This window comes from Hippopotamus amphibius, chromosome 9 (assembly GCF_030028045.1).
Source record: "Hippopotamus amphibius kiboko isolate mHipAmp2 chromosome 9, mHipAmp2.hap2, whole genome shotgun sequence".
NCBI lineage: Eukaryota > Metazoa > Chordata > Mammalia > Artiodactyla > Hippopotamidae > Hippopotamus > Hippopotamus amphibius.
In genome coordinates, this window is record NC_080194.1 from 40,299,340 (window position 1) to 40,312,624 (window position 13,285).

Sequence of the window (13,285 nt, forward strand, 5' to 3'; positions counted from 1 at the left end):
AATATAGACCAGTGGAACAGGATAGAAAGCCCAGAGATAAACTATGGTCAACTAATCTATCACAAAGGAGGCAAGAGTATACAATGGAGGAAATGCAGCCTCTTCAATGAGCGGTGCTGGGAAAACTGGACAGCTACATGTCAAAGAATGAAATTACAACACTCCCTAACACCATACACAAAGATAAACTCAAAATGGATTAAAGACCTACATGTAAGGCCAGACACTATAAAACTCCTAGAGGAAAACATAGGAAGTACACTCTGACTTAAATCACAGCAAGATCTTTTTTGATCCACCCCCTAGAGTAATGGAAATAAAATCAGAAATAAATAAGTGGACCTAATGAAACTTCAAAGCTTCTGCACAGCAAAGAAAACTATAATCAAGACAAAAACAAGCCTAAGAATGGGAGAATATATTTGCAAATGAATCAACAGACAAAGGATTAATCTCCAAAATATATAAACAGTTCATCCAGCTCAATATCAAAAAAAACAAACAACCCAATCAAAAAATGGGCAGAAGACCTAAATAGGTATTTCTCCAGAGGAGACATACAGATGGCCAAGAGGCACATGAAAAGCTGCTCAACATCACTAATCATTAGAGAAATGCAAGTGAAAGCCACAATGAGGTATCACCTCACACCAGTTAGAATGGGCATCATCAGAAAATCTACAAACAGTAAATGCTGGAGAGGGTGTGGAGAAAAGGAAACCCTCTTGCACTGTTGGTGGGAATGTAAATTGATACAGCCACCATGGAAAACACTTTGGAGGTTCCTTGCAAAACTAAAAATAGAGTTACCATATGACCCAGCAGTCCCACTGCTGGGCATATACCCAGAGAACACGATAATTCAAAAAGACACATGCACTCCAATGTTCATTGCAGCACTATTTACAATAGCCAGGACATGGAAGCAACCTAAATGTCCATGAACAGATGAATGGATAAAGAAGATGTGGTACATATATACAATGGAATATTACTCAGCTGTAAAAAGCAATGAAACTCAGGCATTTGTAGAGACATGGATGGACCTAGAGACTCACACAGAGTGAATTGAATCAGAAAGAGAAAAACAAATATCGTATATTAACACATATATGAGGAATATAGAAAAATGGTGCAAATCAACCGGTTTGCAAGGCAGAAACAGAGACACAGATGCAGAGAACAAACATATGGATAGCAAGTGGGGAAAGCAGGGATGGTTGGGTTGGAATGAATTGGGAGATCGGGATACCAAATTGTACACTCTAAATATATGCAGTTTATTATATGTTAACTGTATGTCAATAGAAGTTCTTAAAAAATAAAAAAATAAAAATATATAATGTGTACCGATCTTGACACTCTAAAAGACAAATTTAGAATTGGAATTTGTTTCATATTTATCACTTTAATTCAGCACCAATACCCCTTACTATATATTTTTTATTTAATTCTATTTCTCCAAGAGCTTTGATAAGTCTGAGTTCTCATATCAGCCAACGTAGAATAACCAGTTCAAAATAATAGGAGGTTTGGGAATTCCTAGTCAAATTGAAGGAAATGTTGATGGTGTGCTTGATTCTGGTAAGATAACCATTCAGACATCCATAAACAAAATGACTTTTATATTGTTGGGACCTACCCCAGGACTTCAAGAAAAAAAAATTCTAAAAAAATACCAAAACATTTTATTGCAGTATAGTCAATAAATAGGTAATATCTTTGCATGGTGACAGATCATGAGCAGAGTTATCATGGTGATCATTTTGAAATGTGCAGAAATACTGAATCACTATACTGTGTAGCAGGAACTAAGTGTTGTAGGTCAATTGTAGTTTGAAAACAAACAAACAAACAAACTCATAGAAAAAGGGATTAGATTTGTAATTACCAGAGGTGGGGGGGGGCAGATAATTGGATGAAGGCAGTTAGAATGTACAGACTTCCAGATAAACAAGTACTAGAGATATAATGTACAACATAAATATAACTAACCCTGCTCTATGTTACATAAAGTTAAGAGTGTAAATCCTGAGTTCTTAACACAAGGAAAAAGAAATATTTTATTTTTTTAATTTTGTATCTGTATAAGATGATGGATGTTCACTAAACTTCTTGAGATAACCATTTCACGATGTAAGTCAAATCATTATGCTGTACACCTTGAACTTGTATAGTGCTGTATGTCAATTGTATCTCAATAAAACTAGAAGGGAAAAAAAAAAACCTTGCCATCATTTGTCATTTGAAATCCATAGATGAGGGAACACTGCTTTCTTGTGTTTATTAGCAAGAAGGAACCTTTAGAATCTTGCAATTATCAAATAAAACAGTACCCCTTTATCATTATGTAAATTAATGGAGATTGTTGTGTTCCCTTTCTAAGTGAGGTATTCATGAAAGGTTGGTTATTACTCTTCTCTAACTCAGATGACACCTATGACACTTTAAAAATGTTGTTCTGTTTGAGTTTATTAAAGAAACTGCCCCTTTGTCTAAAATCTCTTTTAAGATAGCATCTCTTCATTTTCTTCTATCATTTTTATACATTCATATATGATACTTGATAACATCACAGTGTATAACATCTGTTATTTATCATTCTTGTATTAATCATTATACTAGTACTTATCACACCCATCCTGTTTCCTTTTTTAGCACTGGGTCTTATTTTTTGATGGCTACTACTTGGATAGCTTTCTACTTTGCAAATTTCCTAATGAAACAAAATTTTATTCCATCAATAATGGCAACATCGATTATCCATTTCCTATGACTTCTCCTCTTTGTTTTAAAACTGCCTTATTCAGATATATACCACAAAACATACACATTTAATAGTACCTTTTGATATCTTTTACTGTATTTAAAGGCTTATTCAACTATAACCACACTAATTTTGGAATATTTCCATCACTCCCAAAATGAACCTCTTGTCCATTAGCAGTAACTCTCCGTTCTCATCCCCAAGCCTAGGAAACCACTAATCTATTTTCTGACTTTACATATTTGCCTTTCTGGATATTTTATATAAATAAAAGCATATAATAGCCTTTTGTCTCTAGCTTCTTTTACCTAGTGTAATGTTCCTGAAGTTCATCCATGTTATAGTATGTATTAATAGTTTGTTGTTTTTTATCAACAAACAGTATTAATTTTGGGGGTAGACAGCATCTGATTTATCCATTCACCAGTTGATGGACACCTGGGTCCCTTCCCATTTGGCACTATTATGAATAATACTCTTAGTAAAATTAAAACACAAGTCTACGTGAACATATATTTTAATATCTCTTGGTTAGATACCCAGTGGTGGAATTGGGAACTGTATGGTTACTCTGTGTTTAATGTTTTGAAAAACTGTCAACGTATTTTCCAAATTGGCTTCACTCTTTTACATTCACAGCAACAGTGAATGAGTATTTCCATTTTTTCCACATATGTACCAATACTTTTCTGGCTTCATGATTATAGCCATTTTAATGGGTGTGAAGTAGTATCTCACTGTGATTTTTATTTGCATTTTCCTAATGACCTAAGATGTTGAGCTTCCCCATTTGATCACTTATTATTTTGCATTCTGTGGGAAATTTGGATCAATGAATTTTAAAGCTGTTTATTTGTAATGATCTTTAAAGATTTGAGTGAAATTTAACAATGCTTTAGGAAATTTTAAAAATGTATTAAATTTATAAATTATGTTTTATTTCTCTTAGTGCAGAACCAGCTATTCTGATAAAGGATGGATGTTGTTTAAAGTTCTGTATTTCACATACAAAAGGGCAGAAAAACTCATAGTCATGGTGGCAACTCTTTTGTTCTCGGCAGGGAAATTGTGTATACACTGAATACTTGGTGTATTCCTACCACTTGTCTATTTATTGCATATAGAGCTGTGGGGGAAAAAATCCTACAGGGAGAACTTTCTATGTCTTTGGAAATAGAAAGTAAAGACATAAATGAATAAATACAAAATATCAAGTACTGATGAGTTACATGTAAAGGTCAATTCTATAAAGGATATAAATTGTGACAGTGTTAGTCTTTACATAGGTTAGTTAGGGAGGGTCTTTCAGATATAGGATGGAGCAGACCACCATGTATCATTATACCTGCCATATGAAAGGCATTTTTAAAGTTGGTGAAAGAAATAAAAGAAATGAAGGAAGTGAAGGAGGAAGGGAGGAAGAAAAGTAAATAGAGTCTGTAGATGAAAATGCAGCCCAGCAGACACATTGGAAGTTGCCTTATGAGCTTCTGAGCAGAGAACCCAGCTAAGAGCACCTGGAATCCTGAGAGTCAGGGCTCTGGATGAACTTGTTATCCAGGATCATCTCAGAAACAAGTACCTCTGCGCTGGTTTGTGGACAAGACCACATTGTACATAGTTCCCAGGGTCAAGTTTCAGATATTTGAGAGTTTTCCAGATATCTTGGAAAGAATGAGACCAACCATCTAGCCATTAATTTTCCCATAATAGAAATAATGCAGCCTTCTGCCGTCCTCACTTAATGGTCTACTCTACATTATGTTATCTAGGTCCAAAGATTAAGAAGACCGTGGTTTAAAAACATGGCTTGCTAGGATATCAGGGATAATAAGAAAAAAAAAAGCTATATTTGGTTAACTAATTACTATACATCTGCCTACTTTGCTAAGTTCTTCACATTTGTCACCTTGTGAATATGGCCCCAAAGTGGGGATGGTTTATTATATCCAATTTACAGAAGATGAAATTAAATCTCAGAGGACTATTGGTTCTAAGGCATAGAACTATGATTACAGTACTTGTCGCTTCCATTTCAAAACATATTCTCTTCATAGACCACCATGCTGAAACAGGCTGAAACTAATAATGAAACTTTTAGCCAAGTGCAACAAGTAGAAGTCAGTTCCCAAAACCAGGTAGGTGCAATCTGTCCTTTTCCAGCATGTTTACCTACAAATGAAATTCCTCACACAATATTTTTGAAAAGAGATGGAAACAAGATATTCTTCTCTAGGTGAGTAGATAAACTGTGGTACACCAGTAAAATGGAATATTATTCAGGATTAAATATAAGTGACCTACAAGCCACAAAGAAGGTATGGGATGGACTTAAGTGCCTATTGCTAAATGAAAGAAGCCAATATGAAAGGGCTATAATACTGTATGATTCCTATCAATTACATGACATTGTGGGAAAAAAAAACCAAAACTATAGAGACAGAAAAGATAAATGGTTGTCAGAGGGGTTAGAGGAAAGGAGGGATAAACAGGTGGAACAAGGGATCTGTAGGGCAGTGAATCTATTGTGCGTGATGCTGTAATGGGAGATGCCTGCCATTATATATTTGTCAAAACTCATAAAATGTACCACATAAAGAGTGAAGCCTAATATAAATTATGGACTGTAGTTATAAAGTATCAGTATTGGCTTATCAATTGTCACAAATTATCACACTAATGCAAGGTGTTAATATTAAGACAAAACTGGATGGGTGGGGTTGGGGGATATACATAAACTGTATATCTCATTTTTTCTGTAAACCTAAAACTGCTTTATAAGTTAATATATGTTAATTTTTTAAAGCTTCATTTGAAAAGTGGTAGTTCTTCAAATATTCTGTCACAATTTTCTTTCCGTGAAACTTTAACATATCCCCAAAACGAGGACAAATGGTAATGCATTGACATATATTTTGACTTTGTCGTAAAAGATGTTCATGTTGCAGAGGAGTCATGCAATAGGAAACTTCCTTATGTTTTTTGTATTCTCTCAGGCTTGCATACTAAGAGGGCAAAAAGTGCAGAGCTGTTGCTCAGAAGCTGCTCTGGGATGGAAAATTATCAAATGCAGTTTAAAACTGGAAAATCTAACTTCACAAGTATGAAAGGCAAATTTAGTCAGCTAATCCAAATATTGACTGTAGGTCTCAGTTATAAAAGCAGTCATTCAGCACGTAAAATACCCCAAAGACTTCTCAGCCCAGAGGTTATTTCCTGGGCTGTCTTTATGGACATCTACGTACAACAAAGCTGAATCTATAAATATAAATCTTCCTGCATCCTTATGTGCTAGACATGACTTTTTGCCTATGACCTAGGAATATCACTGTGGAATATACTAAGAGGGAATTCAAGATCTTCCTTTTAATGTCCCAATGGTTTAGAAAAACCATACATCTAAAAGGGAATTTAGAACAGGTTATTGGTTAAAACTGTGGGTTCTGCCATTAGGATCCTTGGATTTTAAAGCAGGCTTTACATACACGGTGATGTGACCTTGAGAAAGTCCTTCAATGCCTGAGTCCCCTTCTGTGTAAAATTGGGATACTAACTATAGCTACTGTATATGGTAGTTGTGACTGTTAAATTGGATAATCTATGTAAAGTGGTTAGAGCAGTTTTAGGAAAATGTTTAGCCCACTGTAAGAACTGATAAATACTTACAATTATTATTTTTACCAGTATTGTTGTATTGGCCATTCCTGTGCTGATATCTGTTGTGTCTTCCATGTAAACATGCTGACATTTTCTGTGTATTTGTTACCCAGAAAAGCCAGGCACTACTAGGAGAAATCCAGTTAAATGAAGCAAAAGCTTCAGTCTAGCGAAGTTAATAAAATTATATTTATACATCCATATTTTTTAATGAAATAACAATTCAAAAAAAAATTCTCTCTTGGAGTTTTCATTAAAAGCCACTTTAAGAAATCTATGTGTTGCCCCTTGATGAGAATTTTTTTTCCTCACCTGAATTTCATGAAAGGATGGAGAGAGAGAGAGAATAAATTTGTTAATAATTTGGTAATATGCCCTATTTCCTTATAAAGGTTGGGATAATGTGAAAAGGATTCAGTTAACTCAAGGGAGGATTGCCAGGTATCTTGAAATGCAGGGTAGTTTTCCATCTGCCAGAAGGTGTGATAGCCTCAGAGGAAAAGTGAAGCATGTGCGGATTCCAGATTTTTTTGTTGTTCTTTTCAGGTGAAATAACATGTATTATCCATAATTTTGAAACATGCTAAGAGTTGCAGTCAAAAAGTGTTGATTTATATATACGATGCCTTTACCAAAAGTACTGCTTTTCACTACAAACCTGATTAATTGATTTAATATTTTATGTGCATGAAAAGTAGAGAATTTTAAATTTGAGGGATTTTTTTTTACAAAAGCTATTTTATAATTTTTGATATATTAAAGGAACTGCTGCTATTGAGAAAAAGTTGCTGAAATTTGATCTTATTCTTTTTTGGTGAATATTAAAATTGCAGTCACTCTGTGGAAATTTTTTTTAACATTAGGTATTGAACATTGGACATTGAGTTGTTTTTTAAGCTCTTTATTGGAATATAATTGCTTTACACTCTTGTACCAGTTTTTGAGGTACACCAAAGTGAAATCAGCTGTATTTATACAAATATCCCCATATTCCCTCCCTCCCGCGACTCCCCCCCACCCTCCTCGTCCTGGCCCTCTAAGGTTTTTCAGTGATTTTCTTGCCCTGAATAAGAACATTCTGTACTCTGAATTTTGTGTTCTTTGACTCTATTTCATGATCCTTAAGAGCTAGTCTTATGATGGTATGCATAATATTATAATTCTTGCATGGCAGTTTAAATGTCATGTTAATTTGAACATTATCTATGAGGGTTCAGATGAGGGGTGATGGGTAAAACTTTTTTCTTTATTGTGGGAAAAATTAAGCCAAGGAAAATATCTCACCCCCTCAGGATGGGAAACAAGAATTCAGGTCTTCATGCTGCATCCAGTTCTATATCAGTCTACCAACCTACCCATCTCCTCTCATTCAATATGTCCACTGGAGTGGGAAAATTAATTCTCTCCAATCTTCTAATCATAGTTACCAAGACAAAGGAGAGAAAAATTATTATTTTTTTGTATTTAAGAATTTATTATCTAATTAGAGGGAAACACTATATACATGGAAAAGTTAAAAGTTCAAAAGACATATGCATAAGTTATGTAGTTCTAACAACTGGCATTAGAAAAAATATTCATGGCAATTTTTCTGATTGGCAGTTTGTTTTTTTTCAGAGAGAAAAAGGTGTTCCATTAAAAAGGGGGTGGTTTGCCCATGTTCATTCATTTTCTTAAACCACTTTGTTCTCCTACTTTATCAGGCCAAAATTAATAGTTAAGAACTTGACTAAGCTGAAGGAATAAATGCTCTTTTTCTAATGTTATCTACTCTAGGTCTTTTCCCGCTGTTTTTCATGTCATAGACTTTGGCCACTTCTCTATAACACAATCCAACTATACATCCACTCCCCTCACTGCCTTTTCGCTGACTGGTGTCCCAGGATTGGAAGATTTCCAAATCTGGATCTCCAAACCTTTCAGCTTCATGTACCTTTTGACTGTGATAGGCAATAGCCTGGTTATGGCTGTGGTGGCCAGGGACAGAGGCTCCATGAACCCATGTATCTCTTCCTGGCCATGCTGGCCCTCAATGATGTCTTCTTTTGTACTGTCACAGTGCCCAAAATGCTTCTCATCTTCTGGCAGGGCCCTTCCCCATCCACGTTTCCTGCAGATGTTTTTTGTCCACGCTGTGTTTCTCTCTAAATCTGCTTCTCTACTGGCCATGGCTTTTGACCGCTATGTGGCAATCTGTGCACCGCTCCATTATGCAACCCTCCTTACAGGCTCTCTCATTAACAAGGTGGGCCTGGCTCTGGTGGCTCCAAGTGTGCCTGTGGTCACCCTGGGGTCCCGCTCATTCTCCAAGTGCACCTCCGACAGAGCAACACCATCCACCACACCTACTGTAAGAACATAGGCATTGTCACGTTGGCCTGCAACAGCGTTGCCCCTAATAGCATTTATGGGCTCACTGCTGCTCTCCTCACCACAGGGCTGGACTTTGTCCTCATCTCCCTGTCCTACTGGTTAATCTTGAGAACAGTCTTCCGACTACCTTCTGGGGAGGCCGGACAAAGGCCTTTGGAACCTGTGGAGCTCATGTATGTGTCATCTTGATATTCTATACTCTGGCCTTCTTTTCCTTCTTTACCCATTGCTTTGGAAACCATGTACCCAGGCATGTCCTTATCCTCCTGGCAAACCTCTACTTACTGGTGTCGCCTACCATGAACCCCATTGTTTATGGGGTAAAGACAAAAGAGATAAGGATGCGAGTGCTGGGAGTTTGTAGCCAACCAAAATGATCCAAGAGTAATGAAGCAACAAGGAACAGGGGAGTCCAGGATGGAGAGACAGCTTAAATACTAAGTTTGAATCAATCTGGACAGACCTATCCCTAGAACACCTAATCACTGCACAGAGCTTTAAAAATTGTATTTCTACATGCTATCTTCCTGATAGGTGGTAAACAGGAATCTAATAAGAACCACCAAAAGTTGTTTCAACATATCAATGTAATATACCACTTTAACAGCATAGAGCATTTAAATATCCTTTTGGTAATAAACAATGCCTCTTCTATGTCAATTTGCTATAGACAGGACAAAATATAAACTCCATAGGGTCAGGTGTTACTTCTGATTCCAGCCTCACCATGACATCCATAGGACCCAGAATATACAAATAATAAATATTTGTTTAATGAATAAATACCTTAATCAAAAATAAATACTAATGATTTTACATAAGAAACTCCCTGATATGTCTTTATGTTTTATATAGGACCTATAACTAAAATACATATTTTCTTTTTCTATTTCTTTTTATCTCAAAAAACTTTCTCTTAGCTTCCAGATATCTGTTTCTTATTTCCATTAATATCTTAGTGAATTAAAAATTCTTCTGTTTACAAACAATAGAATTTTACTTTGGTTAGATTAAGTTTAAAACAAGTGGGATATGTCATGGAAATATTCTGCAAATGTCATGACAGCCAAGGATAATTTGAATACTATAACTCAGGTAGGACAAAAGCCAGGCTGCTACAGGACCTCAACAGCAGAAGAGGATGAATTTCTTTATGAGATTTGGTGACACTGGTCTCAGCTACAATGATTGTGGGACAAGGATTGTTACTGCCTTATACTGGGTCAGATTGCTAATATGGATCAATCTGTTATATCCCTTATTTTGATTTAATGGGGATGAAATTGTGTCAGGGCAATTCTGAAGAAAAGGAAATCATGGTAAATGGTCAGGATTATGTTCACTGGATTCAATGGGCATGTTTATATCAGCACATACAATTTTCCTAATTTAGCTCTTCCCATTCCAAATGTTATTGCTAACTGCATTCCATAGTACCTAGGGCAACCTTTATCATCTATAAACTTACCTGCCATAATTCCTGCAATGTAATTCCTTAGCTCCACAATAAAATATTTACCTCTGGATTTATAAAAGAGCTAAAATATTCTCCTGTCATCAGACAATAAAAAAGTGCATCATGAACATAATAGAAACATTTAAATGGTCAAGTGGTTGAATTAAATTGTCTTGAAAATATTTGCACTTTTGTCATTCTCTTTATAAATGCATATGGCTGTTTCTAGATTTTCTATGTAATCAGGTGGTTATCCATGCTGTACTTTTTTTTTAAGGAAACTATGTCTTTATGGTTTAAGTTGTTCAATCGAATGACTGAATGACTAAGTGTGCTAATGAAGTGTTTTGGAGCAATACTTGTATAGAAGAAAGTGCTAAACACTTAAATGGTAAAAGGAATAGGGATCTTCTCCTCTTTGCTGTTTTGCTTGCTATCATGTTTTGCCAAAAAGGTTCTGCAGCATAAAGATGATCAATGTATAATCCAAAGGATAACATTTGACATTATGAAAATAATTGCAGTGCATTTTTGCCTAATGATAGGGAACTGGAAAACAAAAATGAATTATCATTTGGGCTTCTGGATACTTTACAGATTCTTCATGTAGGCAGAGAATGCTTTTAGAAGGCAAATATACACTTATGACTTTATCAAACAAGATACTATGAGTAAGCGTGTCTCAACTTATAAGTCTATATACAGTTGGGATAGATGCTAAAAGCATATTATTGTAATTCTAGGCAAGAACAAGAGGCCTTTTGTTTTAAGAGCACCAGCTACTAACTGGAGGGCTGGACTGGACAAGATAATGCTTCTGTTCTCAGTTCATTAAAAAAGCCTTGCCATTCATTCATTCATTCATTTATTCATTCATTCATATAGTCAGTAACTCATCTCTTCGATCCAGCAATCCTACTGCTGGGCATATATCTGGAGGAAAACATGGTTTGAAAGGATACATGTACCCCAGTGTTCACTGCAGCACTATTTACAATAGCCAAGACATGGAAGCAAGCTAAATGTCCATCAACAGATGAATGGATAAAGAATATGTGGAATACATGGAAGATGTGGAGTATATACATGGAATATTATTCAGCCACTAAAAAAGAATGAAATAATGCCATTTGCAGCAACATGGATGGACCTGGAGCTTATCATACTAAGTGAAGTAAGTCAGACAAAGAAAGACCAGTATCATATGATATCACCTATATGCGGTATTGGAAAAAAAAAGGATACGAATGAACTTATTTACAAAACAGAAACAGAATCACAGACTTAGAGAAGGAACTCATCGTTACCGGGGGAAAGAGTGCGGGAGAAGGGTAGATTGGGAGTTTGGGACTGACATATACACACTGCTATTTTTAAAATAGATGCCTGTATAGCACAGGAACTGTGCTCAATATTCTGTAATAACCAAAATGGAATAAGAATTAGAAAAAGAATAGATAGATATATATGCATAACTGAGTCACTTTGCTGTACACCTGAAACTAACACAACATTGTTAATCAACTATACTGCAATATAAAATAAAAATTAAAATAAATAAAATAACATCTCTACACCAACTAAGTATTACTGGGAAGAATTTATCTTAATTTTAAGAATAGGTGTTTTCTAAATGTTTTTGGTAAAATATAGTTTATGAATATAAGGTAATTAATAATACATAGCTAGAATGGAGGATGATAATTTGTAAACTCAAAAGTTGGGTTGTCTATGTAGACATTCATTTAAAATAATTTTACTGGCATGTGAAATGCAAAATTTAAGATGCAATAGTTTGAATATATTTCTGTTAGCAAAAAAAATTAAAACTTTTCATTTTTTTGGAGCACAGCATTAGGAAAGGTGTGATCAGCATCCATATGTTAAAAATAAGTTTTATACTTGAAGCTCTTGTATTAAAGGCAATTATAAATAGTTAAATGTTGCTTATATAATGTACATTTGATGCTAATGTTCACAGCTTTATATATAAATTATTTTTATTTATATATATTAATTTTATATGTATATGCTAAATATATAAATATATACAAATATTTATTATATATATTAATTATATATATTATATATTTATATATTGATTTTATTAATACATAGAAAACAACCTTGCCATCTATTCATTCATAACACAAACTTTTATATATATTAATTATATATATTAATTTTATGTACATTAATTATATATTAATTTTATTTTACTTATTTACTACAAGGAATATTATCTAAGTTTGATGTTCACACATCTTACTTTATTTTTCCTTGATGATCCTTTGGTCAAGGTGAATGTGCTGAAGGAGGGGGTAATTAGAAATAGAATTAAGAAATATGATAAAGAGGGATGGGAACAGACATAACTGAATTAAAGCCAGGGAAAAGATATAAGCTCATTGAAATTCTAGGTGTATTCCATTTGCCTGACATTTGAAATCCTAATTTTAAGTTAATAAGGTCTGTTTTATATGAAATGTGGGCTCATGACAGGTCAAATCTTTCTCTCCAAGATTTTTTTAAAAAATCCAATCCAAACTAGTCATTCTTTACTCAATGAGTGATTCATTTCTTTATCACTGATGCATTCAGTAATTACTAAATGACTCCTTTACACTAAACATAGTGTTGATTCTCACAGGTAGCAAAATGCTTGAGACACAATTCCTACAGTAGATAGAATACGATTTGTGAAAACATATTACTTAAGACCAACATAAATACTGGGTGTTATAAAGCATTCTCAAAGTCTGTTTTCTGCTTCATTTATTTCTCCTCTTTGAACAGGTGTAGACATGAACTAAGAAATTTCAATTAAATTTACAAGTTTTTTAATACAACTCTACACACAGCCATGTACTAGATAATTTCAGAGTAATATGAAGACAGTTTGTATATTGAAAAGAGTTCTGGATAAAAACTGAGATCTGTATTACCTGTGTCCTGCTACCACAAACTTATAAGCAGCTATACCTCAGTGAGTTAGATTTTTTATGTTTAAATACTATAACCTAAATTATTAC